Source organism: Prionailurus bengalensis, chromosome B1 (assembly GCF_016509475.1).
Source record: "Prionailurus bengalensis isolate Pbe53 chromosome B1, Fcat_Pben_1.1_paternal_pri, whole genome shotgun sequence".
Taxonomy (NCBI): domain Eukaryota; kingdom Metazoa; phylum Chordata; class Mammalia; order Carnivora; family Felidae; genus Prionailurus; species Prionailurus bengalensis.
The window spans coordinates 122,784,685-122,799,033 of record NC_057344.1 but is presented as its reverse complement, the minus strand read 5'-3'; positions in this window follow the sequence as shown (position 1 = coordinate 122,799,033).

The following is a 14,349-nucleotide window of genomic DNA, read 5'->3' as shown; positions in this document are numbered from 1 at the left end:
TTGAACTGCTTTTGTCTTCCATTACTTTGGACACCATATTTCTCTGTTTCTGCCACTTTCTGAGCGCAGACACATATGCAGCTAAGCTTCTGCCACTCTATAGAGCAGGCCAGATTCTCCAATAGGAGGTCAGAGCCCTTTGGAAAATGAGCCTCTGAGAATAGCCACAGTCAGAACCTGTTGAAAACAAGCTCTAACTGCAGTTTTCATAAGGCTCAGGGCCAGCACTTTCATTGTTATGTTACTGAGAAGAGAAACAGGAATCAAAACCTGGAGGGGGGGCAGTGTATCACTGGTGGTGGCATTGGTCTTGGAAGGAGTACTCTGTAAAGATACGCATGCTACAGCAAAAGCAAATTGATCTAGAGCACTAAGTTAGAGAAAGATGTCACGGACATCTCAGAAAGGAACCTCAGCCATGTGATGCTTAATGAACTACAATTGCTTCTGTAAAATGTAAAACAATAATTGACTCAAGAGTGATGACTGTGGTGTTCTGGACATTAGAGTTATAGGACTTCCCAACTGCTTGTTTGCCGGGCCGAGTCAAACGCTGCTGCCCATTTGGAGAATGGATAGTACTTAGCAACTCTAACTTGCTCCAAAGAAACAAGAAACCTGAAGCATAGAACAAACACTACCTCCTGTCTGGATGAAAAGGTAGAAATTTAAGAGGGATGGAGTGATAGTCCACATTTTGGAATGATGTATTGGAGCCAGAAATGTAACCATAAGCCTCACTTGTAGTCTCTGACTTCACTGCTTCAAACACCAGTGTCCGTAGCTCTGTCCCCTGCAAAGATGTCTTCCTGGGAAGGTGCCGTAGCTTCTTCCTGTATACCTTAGAGATTTAAGCTGACGGCTTTGCTTCCGTGAAGTGCTGCCATTCCCGTATCTCATTAGAGTATTGCCCTCGACAGGTTGCTCCCTGCCTCTCTGAACCTGACCATCGTGAAAAATAATTTTAAAGCTAACACTTCTTCAGTGCTTGTTATGTAGCAGGTATTGTAAGCATTGTATATATGTTAAATTGTTTAATTGTCACAATAGCCATATTTAATAGGGAGCATTATTACTTCCATATTACAGATCAGCACTGTCCAATAGAAACAGAATGTGGGAGCGCCTGGGTGGCTCAGTTGGTTGAGCATCCGACTCTTGCTTTCGGCTCAGGTCATGATCCCGGGATGGTGGGATCCAGTCCCGCGGCGAGCGCCACACTGAGTGTGGAGCCTGCTTAAGATTCTCCCCCTCTTTATCTCTCTCCCCCTCTATCCCTCTCCTCCCACCTAAAATAAAATTTAAAAAAAGAAACACAATGTAAACCACATAAACAATTTTAAATTTCTAGTAGTGACTTAAAAAAAATAAACAGAAACAAGTGAAATGAATTTTAATAATATATTTTCACCCAATATATGCAAAGTATTATATCAACATGTAAGAAATATAAAAAATATTAATGGGATGTTTTGGGGGAGGAGGATTAGATCTTTGAAACATGGTATATAATTAGCATACACTGCACACCACATCTCAGTTTGGATTAGCCACATTTCAAATGCTTAATAGCCACATGTGGCTAGTTGTCACTGAATTGGAGAGTACAATTATAGATGGAGAAACTGGGACACAGAAGACATTTAAGTTCTGCCACAGAAGACATTTTCTTGGCCAGAAAATGGTAAAACTAGGATTCAAATACAAGTGGTCTTTCCCAGAATCTGCTCTCTGAATTCACTATATTTTCCAGATCATTTCGGTTTTGAAAATTTGCTGCTTAAAGAAGACAGACAGCAATTATGAAAATGACAAACCTGGAACAGCAGCTACAAGGCTTTAAGCTGTATTACAAAGTTTTGAGTCTCAGTGCCCTTCTCTATGATTCTTGCGTCTTTTTCTCCGATATTACCCGAAGTTCTTGTCCACTCATAGACCTCTATTTGTTTCTTTGCAAGTATGCCTTTCTCCATGAAGAGTATTACAGTTTTAGCTCTAAATTTAGGTATTTGATCCATTTTGAGTTTATTTGTGTATATTGTGGGCAGTAAGGGGTCCAAATTTATTCCTTTGTATATGGATATCCAATTATCCCAGCAGCATTTGTTGGAAGATGATTCTTTCCCATTGAGTTGTTTTAGCACTCTTGCTTAAATCTGATTGACTATATATAACGGGTCATTTCTAGATTGTCAATTTTATTCCATTAATCTACATACCTACCTTTATGCCAGTACCACACTTGATTACTGTTGCTTTGTAGTATGCTATGAAATTAGGAAATGTGAGTTCATCTACTTTGTTCTTTTTCAACATTGTTTTGGCTATAGTGAGTTCCTTGGGTTTCCATATGGATTTTAGGATCAATTTGTCAATTTCTACAGAGCTAGCTAGGAATCTGACAGGGATTGTGTTGAACCTATGTATCAGTTTTAGGAATATTGTCATTTTAATGTTAAATCTCCTGATGCATAAACATGGGGCATCTTTCTACTTCAATCTTTAATTTCTTTCAACAATGTTTCATAATTTTCAGGGTATAAGTTTTGCACTTTTGTTAAATTTATTCCACATGTTTTATTATTTTTATGCTATTCTAAATGAAATTGTTTTCTTTCATTTTTGGATTGTTCATTACAGGTGTACATAAATACAGTTGATTTTTGTACACTGATCGTGAATCCTGCAACCTTGTTGAACTTACTAGTTCTTTTTAAAAATTTTTTAATGTTTATTTAATTTTGAGAGAGAGAGAGAGAGAGAGAGAGAGAGCGAGAGCCCACGCAAGCAGGAGAGGGGCAGAGAGAGAGGGAGACACAGAATCCGAAGCAGGCTCCAGGCTCTGAGCTGTCAGCACAGAGCCCACACGGGGCTCGAACTCAGGAACCACAAGATCATGCATGACCTGAGCTGAAGTTGGACACTTAACTGACTGGGCCACCCAGGCACCGCTGAACTAACCAGTTCTAATATTTTTTTGGTAGTTACTTAGGATTTTCTATGTAAAACATCATGCCATCTGTAAATAGAGATTGATTTATTTCTTCCTTTCCAATCTGAATTTCTTTAATTTCATTTTCTTGCCAGATCGTCCTGGCTAGAACCTCCAGGACAGTGCTGAATAGGAGTGGTGAGAGTGGTCATAGCCAAGATGACAGTGCTGGTGAAGATGGTGTTGGGGAGTAATAGCAGTAACTCCCCTTCATGACTACAGAACATAAAAGGAAAGCTCAAATTAATTGGGAATGGCTCTAGTTCTAAGTAATTGTAGTTGAAAATTCATAAAGTCTTATTTGAAAGCTTAAACACTTAAGTAATCCAAATGTCCTCCCTAATGAAATACAGGGATGGGGAAAGCAGAACTTGAAGTGTCTCTCCTGGCATTAAGAATCTTAGATGGGGCGCCTGGGTGGCGCAGTCGGTTAAGCGTCCGACTTCAGCCAGGTCATGATCTCGCGGTCCGTGAGTTCGAGCCCCGCCTCTGGCTCTGGGCTGATGGCTCCGAGCCTGGAGCCTGTTTCCGATTCTGTGTCTCCCTCTCTCTCTGCCCCTCCCCCGTTCATGCTCTGTCTCTCTCTGTCCCAAAAATAAATAAACGTTGAAAAAAAAATTAAAAAAAAAAAAAGAATCTTAGAGATTCTGAAGCTTCACTTCTCTTTAATTGAAGCTTCACTGCTCTTCATCATTTTGGTGGTTAACTGAAAGGCAGTGGGTGTGGCAGAGAGGGAGACAGGGAGGCCTGGTTTGGAATTCTAATTCCACTGCCTACTGCTTGAATGACATTGGGTATGTGACTCAGTTGTCATCTCTAATATAGGTATGATAATCTACGTTTCACTGGGTTATTTTAAGTTGAGACAGGACATGTTAAAGTACAGTGCCAAGTATACAGAGCATTTGATAAATGTTTTTTTTTTTTACTATCATTAATGTTGTTTTTAATATTAGAGCTGTAGTGAACAAGTTCTTATTTATCAACAATCAGCTTTGATCTTATTTAATAGCAAAGAAGTTGGTTTGTTCTACCTTGCAACTAGTTGGAGAGCACAGTGGTTCTCTGTCAGGGCTTAGTGCAATGTGGTTTGGGTAGCTAAACCTCTTGTATGCAGCATCTGGGAAGTGGGAAGCAGGGCAGTATAGCAGTGAAGGCGATTTGGAGTGAGATACTCCAGCACATCTGAAATCTCACCTTGTCCACACACGTCTGCTTTATAAACCTCCAAGCTTCTCAGTTTCCTCATCTGTAAAATGAGCAGCCCCTCATAGGTCATTGTGAGGTTGAAATAAGGTAATGGGCCAGTGCCTGGCACATAGCATGCACTAAGTATTTGCTAATATTAACTTTTAATATGTGGTCCTATAGAACTCCTCAATTAAGCAACATTTTATATTCTGACTCATGGAGTGAATCTGTTTTCTGCATTTTCACTCGTGGGCATCATGGATTTTAGGAAGATCACCAGGTTTGCTTATTTGCTTATCGTGAAAACACTAGTTTCACATTATAAAAATCATTTGCATATTTTGTAACAACACGACTTTCACCCATTTCCCCACATTCCAGATTTCATTGATCCTTTCTTTACCAAATTGGTTTGCTTTTGGTCTCTGGGACTGTGATAATTACCAAGAGGAAAGAGTATTTTCATGAGGAAGCAAGGAATGAATCTAAAATCTAGACATAAAATAAGCGAGTTCCAGTAGAGTTTTGGGGGACAATAGTAAGAGGACTCCACATCATAAGTGAAATGGATAGCATTTTGAGAGGGAAGAAAACACCAGAAGAAGACTGCATCCCACCTCAGTTCTCATCCTTCTTCAGGACTGGAACAGAATGTCCTGCGTCTAATCTTCAACCAATTCTTACTCGCCATCCCCCTCACTGTCAGATTCTCTTTCTTTGTCAGGGACCCTGTAGAAAGAGGGTCACTGTGTGAAACAGATGGCACATCCAAACTGGGTAAGTTCAGAAGAGCTCAGTAAATGTCATAAAGGTATGAGCAGGTTAGAGGGAAGCCAACAAGAGACGGTGCATCCTGAGGCTCACAACCACAGGAAGCCTGAAAGGTCAAGGGAGAGAGTACTCACTGGAATCTAGAGAACATAAACTATGTGGAGCTATGACGTTGAATTAAAGAGCACAAGCAGCCCTCACCACATCCTCTGGAGGGAGCAGGGAAACAAACACCATACCTTGCTTTCTTTTCTCCCTCCAATCTCCTGTCTGTGGTACCCACTGGCTAGTAGCAACCAGAAGCCAGAGACAAGAATGCCTATTGATCCAGACTATCTATAAAGGTGGGAAGGGTAGATAGAGGTTTGGAAGGGAAAATGGAAAGCCCAAGCATATATGAGTCTTTCCAATTTATCAGTTGATTTAATCAGTCATCTTATACAACATGGTGGGTCTATTAGGAATAAGAAATGTACTAGGTTAAAAAAATTAAAATAAAATAGATTCCTTCACCTCAAGAAAATCAGTGAAGTGAGGTAAGCCATACAGCTAAAAATAATTTTAGCACAATGATATAAATGTTGTAAAAAAAAATGGGTTCAAAATCCAAAGAGAGCATAAAAGGAAGAAAGATAAAGAAAACATCAAGGAGGTAAAATTCGAGCTAGTTTACCTGACTTCTTTACCTCTGTCCCAGCTGCTGTCAACCAAAATTGGCCTCTTCCTTTGGCTGTGGATCAGATTCCTTTACAATCCATGATACCTACAACCCCAAAGTGAAGTATGTTCTGTGTACCTTCAGCTTGAGTGCACAGATAAACGATTCTCACTTTCAGAGAACTTACTATACAATTGCATTTTCTACTTTATTAGAGTATAAAAGAATATAAAAATTTAGATCAATAAAAAGCCCATCATTGGTGGTACATTAGTTCACCATTTACCTACCATCAGGGGATTACAGTTAATCTAGAATGAATTTGTAATCATTTGCTACCCTCCTATTAATAAAAGTTTAATTTATTCACAGTTGACTTGGAACATCACAGAAACCTGTAAGCTATTTTTATCCTTCTATTTTTACTAGAAAGATTCCTGCCATAATCTTCTAGGATTACATGTAAAAGTTTGTTCTCTGTTGACCATGTGTTTGTCTTCTTTGGAAAAATGTCTACTCAGGTCCTCTGTCCATTTTTAAATTGGATAATTTGGGGTTCTTTTAGTGTTGAGTTGTATAAGCTCTTTATATATTTTGGATATTAACTCCTTAGTGGATATGTCATTTCCAAATATCTTCTCCCATTCAGTAGGTTACCTTGTCATTTTGTTGACGGTCTCCTTCACTGCTCAAATGAAAAGATGCTTAACAACCCTAATCATCAGGGAAGTACAAGTCAAATCCACAATGAGATATCACTTTACACCTGTCAGAATGGCTTGAATAAAAAAGACAAGACATAACAAGTGTTGGTGAGGATGTGGAGAAAAAAGAACCCTGTGCACTGTTGGTGGGGATGCAAATTGGCACAGCCACTGTGGAAAACAGTATGGAAGTTCCTCAAAAAATTAAAAATAGAATTACCATATGATCCAGTAATTCCACTACTGGGAATCTCCCCAAAGAAAATGAAAACACTAATGTGAAAAGATACACGCACCTCTATGTTTATTGTGGCATTAGTTACAATAGCCAAGCTATGGAAGTAACCCAAGTATCCATGGATAGATGAATGGATAAAGGAGATGTATACATACAATGGACTATTACTGAGGCATAAAAAAGAATGAGATCTTGCCATTTGCAACCACATAGATGGACCTAGAGAGTATAATGCTAAATAAAATAAGTCAGAGAAAGACAAATACCATGTGATTTCACTCATATGTGGAATTTAAGAAACCAAATAAATGAACAAAGAAAAAAGAGACAAACGAAAAAACAGACTTTAAATACAGAGAACAAACTGGTGGTTACCAGAGGGGTGGTGGGTGTGGAGGATGGATGAAATTGGCAAAGGGGATTAGGAGTTCACTTATCATAATGAGCATTGAGTAATGTATAGAATTGTTAAATCAATATATTGTACACCTGAAGCTAATATGACACTGTATATTATCTATACTGCACTAAAAAATCTTGGACGTATTCTCTCCAGAATAGGTTTTAGGTTTAAATACCTGATTCCTGGCAGTAACTCTTTGACATTGGCCATAGCAACTTCTTTCTAGATATGTCTCCTGAGGCAAGAGAAACAAAGCAAAAATAAATATTGAGACTACTCAAAAGAAAAAGCTTCTGCACAGTGAAGGAAACAATCAACAAAACTAAAAGGCAACCTGTGGAATGGAAGAAGATATTTTCAAATGACACATCTGATAAAGTGTTAGTATCCAAAATATATTTAAAAAAAACTAATAAAACTCAATACACAAAAAATGAATAATCCAATGAAAAATAGGCAAAAGACATGAATGGACATTTTTCCAAAGAAGACACACAGATGGACAACAGACACAACAAAAGATGCTCAACATCACTTATTATCATGGATATGCAAATCAAAACTACAATGATATATATATATATATATATATGACCTCAAATATATCAAAACTACAATGATATATATATATATCCCTATATATATATATCCCTATATATATATATCCCTATATATATATATCCCTATATATATATATCCCTATATATATATATATCCCTATATATATATCCCTATATATATATATCCCTATATATATATATCCCTATATATATATATCCCTATATATATATATCCCTATATATATATATCCCTATATATATATATATCCCTATATATATATATATATCCCTATATATATATATCCCTATATATATATATATCCCTATATATATATATCCCTATATATATATATCCATATATCCATATATATATCCATATATGTGTGTGTGTGTGTATATATATATATATATATATCACCTCACACCTGTCAGAATGGCTAAAATCAACAACACAAGAAACAACAAGTGTTGGTGAGGAGGTGGAGTAGGGGGAACCATCTTGCACTGTTAGTGGGAATGCAAACAGGTGCAGCCACTCTGGAAAAGTGTGGAGTTTTCTCAAAAAGTTAGAAATAGAACTACCCTATGATCCAGCAATCACACTACTACTTATTTACCCAAAGAACACAAAAATATTAATTGAAAGTGATAGATGCACCCTGATGCTTATAGCAGTATTATCTACAATAACCAAATTATGGAAACAGCCCAAGTGTCTATCGATTGATGAATGGATAAAGAAGTGGTATGAATCTATATAATGGAATATTACTCAGCCATAAAAAAGAATAAAATCTTGCCATTTGCAATGACATGGATGGAACTAGAGAGTATTATGCTAAGCAAAATAAGTCAAAAAAGGAAAATATCGTATGATTTCAGTCACATAGAATTTAAGAAAGAAAACAAATGAACAAAGGTGGGAAAGAGAAAGAGAGAGAACCAAACCAAGAAAAAGATTCTTAACTATAAAGAACAAAATGATGGTTACCAGAAAGGAATGGCGGTGGGGGGAAGGAGTTAAATAAGTGATGGGGATTGAGGAATGCACTTGTACTACACTTGATCTTAGCCAAAAGGCTGAGAAGCGATAAGGGGTGCACTTGTGATGAGCATCAGGTGTTGTATAAAAGTGTTGAATCACTATATTGTACACCTGAAATTAACAGTACACTGTATGTTAAATAAATTTAAATAAAATAAAATAATTTAAATTAATTTAAATAAAAATTTAAAAAAATTACCTGATTCCTTTTGTTACTAAAAGTGAGTCACTTCCATTCTGTTTTAGGCTTCCTATCCTCACTTTTAAATTAAATAAAATTAACTTGAAAATTAAATAAAAACATTTTCAGAGAGAGAGAGAGAGCAGGAGAAGGGCAGAGAGAGAGAGAGAGAGGGAGACACAGAATCTGAAGCAGGCTTCAGGCTCTGAGCTGTCAGCACAGAGCCTGACGTGGGGCTCCAACTCATGAACCGTGAGATCATGACCTGAGCCAAAGTTGGACACTCAACTGACTGAGCCACCCAGGTGCCCCTCCCCACTTTTTTTTTGTTTTTAAATATGTCTTCCACTCAGTTTTCCTGAAGATAAACCATGTAACCACAGTCATGGAGTAAGATGTGTGAGATGAATCTTTCAAATTATTGAGCTATAAAGAGATGCTTAGCAGTGATGTTCTGAAGTATTTCTCAGGAAAGAAGACATTAGCTCTTTAATGAAATCCTAGAGGGCCATGCTGAATACAAAGCATTTATTGGGAGTAGACAATTTCTAAAAATTAACCAATTTACGCCTAACCAAAGTGTCCCTCTCTCCCTTTATTACTTATCAAACATTTTAGGTTAGGTGCACTTGTTAGGTGTCATACACGGTTCTAGGCACTTCACAGGTATCCAATCATTTCATTCTTATACCAACCCTATAAGGTAGGAACTATTACTATATACCCTTGGTATATGGAGCACGGAGAGATACAGCGACTTGTCCAAGATCTTCACAGATGGTGAAGAGCGGAGCCAGGATTTAACCTAGGGAAGCCTCCTTCTAGAGTTCAAGCATGTACCTACTGTACTCTGGACCTAACCAGGGTCCAGTCTGAGTCCCTAAGCCTGGAAATCCATTCACTCTCCACACTTAGGTTCAACATTTCATTGGGGCCTCATAGGCACTGCTCTTCTTGAACAACAGACTTCCTTTTCCTGCAGCATGCACGCCCTGAGCACATCAACATTCAACTGTTTCAGTTCCTCTGCTCTCATCTGTCCCCCTGCTTTCTGCCCAAAGGGATCTTAGCAAGCCCAGCTCCCATCACATTTCCTGGGCATGGCAGCTTCCAGCTGCCAAGACACCTGCTTCCCAGGTATGCTTATTACACTTAGCACCTACTTGGGAATTAATCGTACCAACTTGGGGGACTGCCTTTCTGCATTGTGTCGTGTTATTAACAAATTACTTTCGTTATGTAAATATCTTATTTTCCCAAATAGGGTAAGAGCTTCTCAAGCTCAGGGCTACGTATACCGTCCTTAGAATCCTCCATGCAGTGCATGATGTTCAGTAACTACTGAGCTGTTCCCTATGGATGTCACTGCATTTGTACCTTTCAGGATAGCCAAAGAGCCATTTGAAGCAGACAGATTTCAGTCAGATCCTCTGAAACAAGTCATTTTACTCCCCTTTAATGATCCAGTATTCTTACACTCCCCTCAAAATAAAATAAAATAAAAATGCAAAAAAAAGTAATTTTGCCAAAAAGTAAAGAAAGTAAATTAATTTTGCCAAAAAGTAAAGAAAGCAGTATTTCTTAAGCACTGTCTTTTTTAAATGCTCACAAAGACCCTGATGCAGACATCTGTTATCTCTGTTAGAAAAAAAAATCATTGAGAAAAATGAGGATCAAAATGAGATTTACTGGGGGCTAGTATGCCAACATGATGGTTCAAGAGCAGGGTTCTCTACTCAGGGACAGCAAACTTCTTGCTTCCTTCCAAGGGGTCAGCCTGTGGTCATCAGTCAACTGTGGTTCAGAGCAGTGGTTCCCAAAACTGTGTGCATGAGAGTCATCTGGAGGGCTTCTGAAAACACAGATGCTGTCTGCCACCAACCCCCCCCCCACTCCCAACCCCATTGCAGATTCAACTATTGGCCTGAGGTAGGCCGAGGATTTGCATTGAAAACAGATAATGTTTCCTAGGTGGCATTTCCTAGTTGAAGCCCTTGCTGTTGGTATGAGCACTGCACTTTTAGATTCTTGCTCCTAGAGAAGGAGGAAGACACTTCATATCCTAGTAAGACCATTGATCTCTCCTAACATTTGTAAATTGGGGTGGGGGGGTGGGAGCTGGGAGGGACGGTGAGAAAGTAAGTCTGTGGTTTCAGCAAATCATTAGGAGCCTCTCACCCCTCCGTCTTTAGGATAATTAAAAAAATTTTTTTAACGTTTATTTATTATTGAGAGACAGAGAGAGACAGAGCATTAGCATGGGAGGGGCAGAGAGAGAGGGAAACAGAATCTGAAGCAGGCTCCAGGCTCTGAGCTGTCAGCACAGAGCCTGATGCAGGGCTCGAACTCACGAGCTGTGAGATCATGACCTGAGCTGAAGTCAGATGCCTAACCAACTCAGCCACCCAGGCGCCCCTTTAGGATAATTTTATTTATTTATTTATTTATTTACTTATTTATTTATTATTTATTAATTTAACGTTTATTTATTTATGAGAGAGAGAGAGAGAGATTGCGAGCAGGGGAGGGGCAGAGAGGGAGACACAGAATCTGAAGCAGGCTCCAGGCTCTGAGCTGTCAGCACAGAGCCTGACTCAGGGCTCCAACTCACAAACCTGTGAGATCATGACCTGAGCTGAAGTTGGACACTTAACCAACTGAGCCACCCAGGCACCCCTAGGATAATTTTAAACAAGTACTCAAATATGAAGTTTGTAGATGGTGAGTTTTCATGTTACGGGGTGGGTGTGCAGAACTGGGATAAAGGAGGTAGGGAGACATCTCAAAATCCCATGTGTCTCAAGTTTTAAGAATGTTCATGTCCTTTTCATTCAGTAATTCCACTTAGAGGGCTTTATCTCAAGGAAATAATCAGAGATGCTTGAAAAGATTTGTGTTCAAAGATGTTCACTGAAGTATCATTTTCACAGCCCAAAGCTATAAAAACCAAGTACTTAAAATGTGAGATTGATTAAACAAATTATGATGCCATCTGAGGAAATAAGATACAGCCGTTAAAAATTATTCCTCTAAGGATATGGGAAGATAAGGAGGTAGGTTTCGAGGTGCCTGGGTGGCTCAGTCAGTCAAGCTACTGACTGTTGATTTTGGCTCAGGTCATGATCTCATGGTTCATGAATTTGAGCCCTGCATTGGAGTCTGCACTGATGGTGTGGAACCTCCTTGGGATTCTCTGTCTCCCTCTCTCTCCCCTTCTCCCACTCATGTTCTCTCTCTCTCTCTCTCTCAAAAATAAACATTTTTTTAAAAAGGAGGTAGGTTTATAATTTTATGAAGCAAAAAAGTAGACTATAAAAAAGCATATAAAGTATCAAATATACTTACAAGTATTTATTCCTAGAAAGCAGTTTATGTAGTGAGTACCTCTGGGTGATGACAAATTTTCTCAACTCTTCAGTTTCTAGAATATCCTGACATTCTCTCAATTTCCTTCAAAGAACATGCATTATTATGCTAAGTAGAACATGTCCAAATAAACAGTTTGAGTATTTTTAAGCAACCTCTACAGCAGTGAATTTGAATTTTTCAAAAGCAGAAGTGCTGTAATGGAGAGGCATAGCATAGTAGTTAATATTTCTTGAATGCTAACCTCAGGCTAGAGGTAATATAGAGTACAACATAATGTTATTTTGCAATATTGTATTTCTAGTGTGTGTCCATACACATATGTATATAATAAAACCTGTTCTTATTCTGTATCCAATGTACTGAAGTACATTAGCATTCAGAGAAGATTACAGTTGACGACAATCTGTTGATGAAGGTTGTAACTTCAAGGGGCAAAAGAAATCGTAGTTTTGGCTCTGTCTTTGACTGTCTTTTCACACCACTCCTGTGGGATAAACTTCCTGTCAAAGGGCTCTGGGTGTGTTGCTTCTCCTCGTGTATACCCTTTTTAGTACCGGTCTACTATTGCCCTTCAGTAGCTCCCTGCTCCCTGCACAACTACATAGCTCTTCATTTTTGGTCTCTTGCTACTGCTCTGGTTTTCCTGGTTCTCTTCTCACTTCCCCCTCTGTTCCCCGCTTGCCCCATGCTGGGTCGTTGGCTTGGATATCTTCTTTGTGGCTCTTAGCCAGGTTCCTCTTTCATTCTCCATGCCTTTGACAAGGCTTAGACCAGATAGTTTCACCAGCATATCAGGCATTCTCACCATATTTAAGGGCTTCCTGAAATCTGAACCTCTTCATGAATTAGAGCACCTGGCATATAGTAGGCATTCATTCATTCCCAAAGGATATTGAGTCCCTCCACACTGGAAACTCAACAGAGATTTCTGCTCTGTGAGATTCCAACATATATCCAACACACACACACACAGCGTGCCCACTAAACCTTGTACAGGCTGCTGTCATTCTAAATATTTTTCTAGAATCTAGAATTTTCTAGAATCTGAGCCTACACTAACCTGAAAACTGACTTTAGAATTCCTTTTATTTTAAAAAAAAATACCTGTTTAAAAACACACCTTAATCATCATACTGCCTTTAAAACATGTCCCCAAATTATTTGATACTCTTCCTGTTGAGAGATGGGATCTGAGTTCTAGCCTATTGAATCAGGATTCTGTGTTTGCTTGTCAAATAGAGTGTGATGAAAGTGGATGCTATGTCACTGCATGAATTGAGGCCTTGGGAATTGGTAGTATCTGCTACTGTCTGTTGGGATACTCATTGTTGGAAGTCAGCCACCATGTTTTGAGGAAGCCCAAGCAGCCCAAGGAGAAGCCCAGGTGAAGAGAAACTGAGGCCTTGCTGAATGCCTGGCCAATAACATCAGCTTTCCAGTCATATCAGTAAACCATCATGGAAGTAGATTCTCTGGTCCCTAGTTGAGCGGCTGTGTAAAACACAGCCAAGCCTCCCATGCTGAGCCCTGCTCAAGTTACAGATTCACGAGCTAAGCAAATGGTTTTTGTGGGTTTTAAGCCCCTGTTTGGTGGTGAATTGTCACTTAGCAATACAAAGCTAGAGCAATGCATGTACTTGGTTATGAAGATGGGTCTTCTGCAGATATTGTAGTGGGTCTGCATTAGTGGGGCTTCATTAGGTGGCCGAATTGCTCTGTGTAAGAAATAATAGGATGTTAGAGGATTCTAAGCCAGAAAGTAAGGAGCAGAGGAAGCAGAGGATGAAGGAGGGAGAGGGATGTCATAATAGGGAGAGTGGTTGAAGTACAAGTGAAGTCAACAACCAGTGAAATCATCTAACACCAGAGACACCAGAGATTATCTAAAATGGGGATATCATTGGTTCGGATTTAAGGTATTTGCTGATGCAGCTGGCTGCCATGCGATGGGAGTACCTGCTAATCTCCAACCCATGCTCCCTAAACCTTCCTCCAAATCCTGCCCTACAAATAGTTTTGAGTCTGGAATGCCCAGGATTTGATGGGTGTACTGCCTTAAACTCCATGGGGGCAATGCAGTGTTGAGTAACACCGTGAACACTTGATGCAAAATGGAGAATGGAATTTGAGAATTCACTGGAAACAAGACCTGGAATCTTCAGGTGACTCAGGAAAACATAAGGCTTGTAACTGTCCTCAACTCTTTCTTGCCCCATTACCCCCAACCCCTGGACATA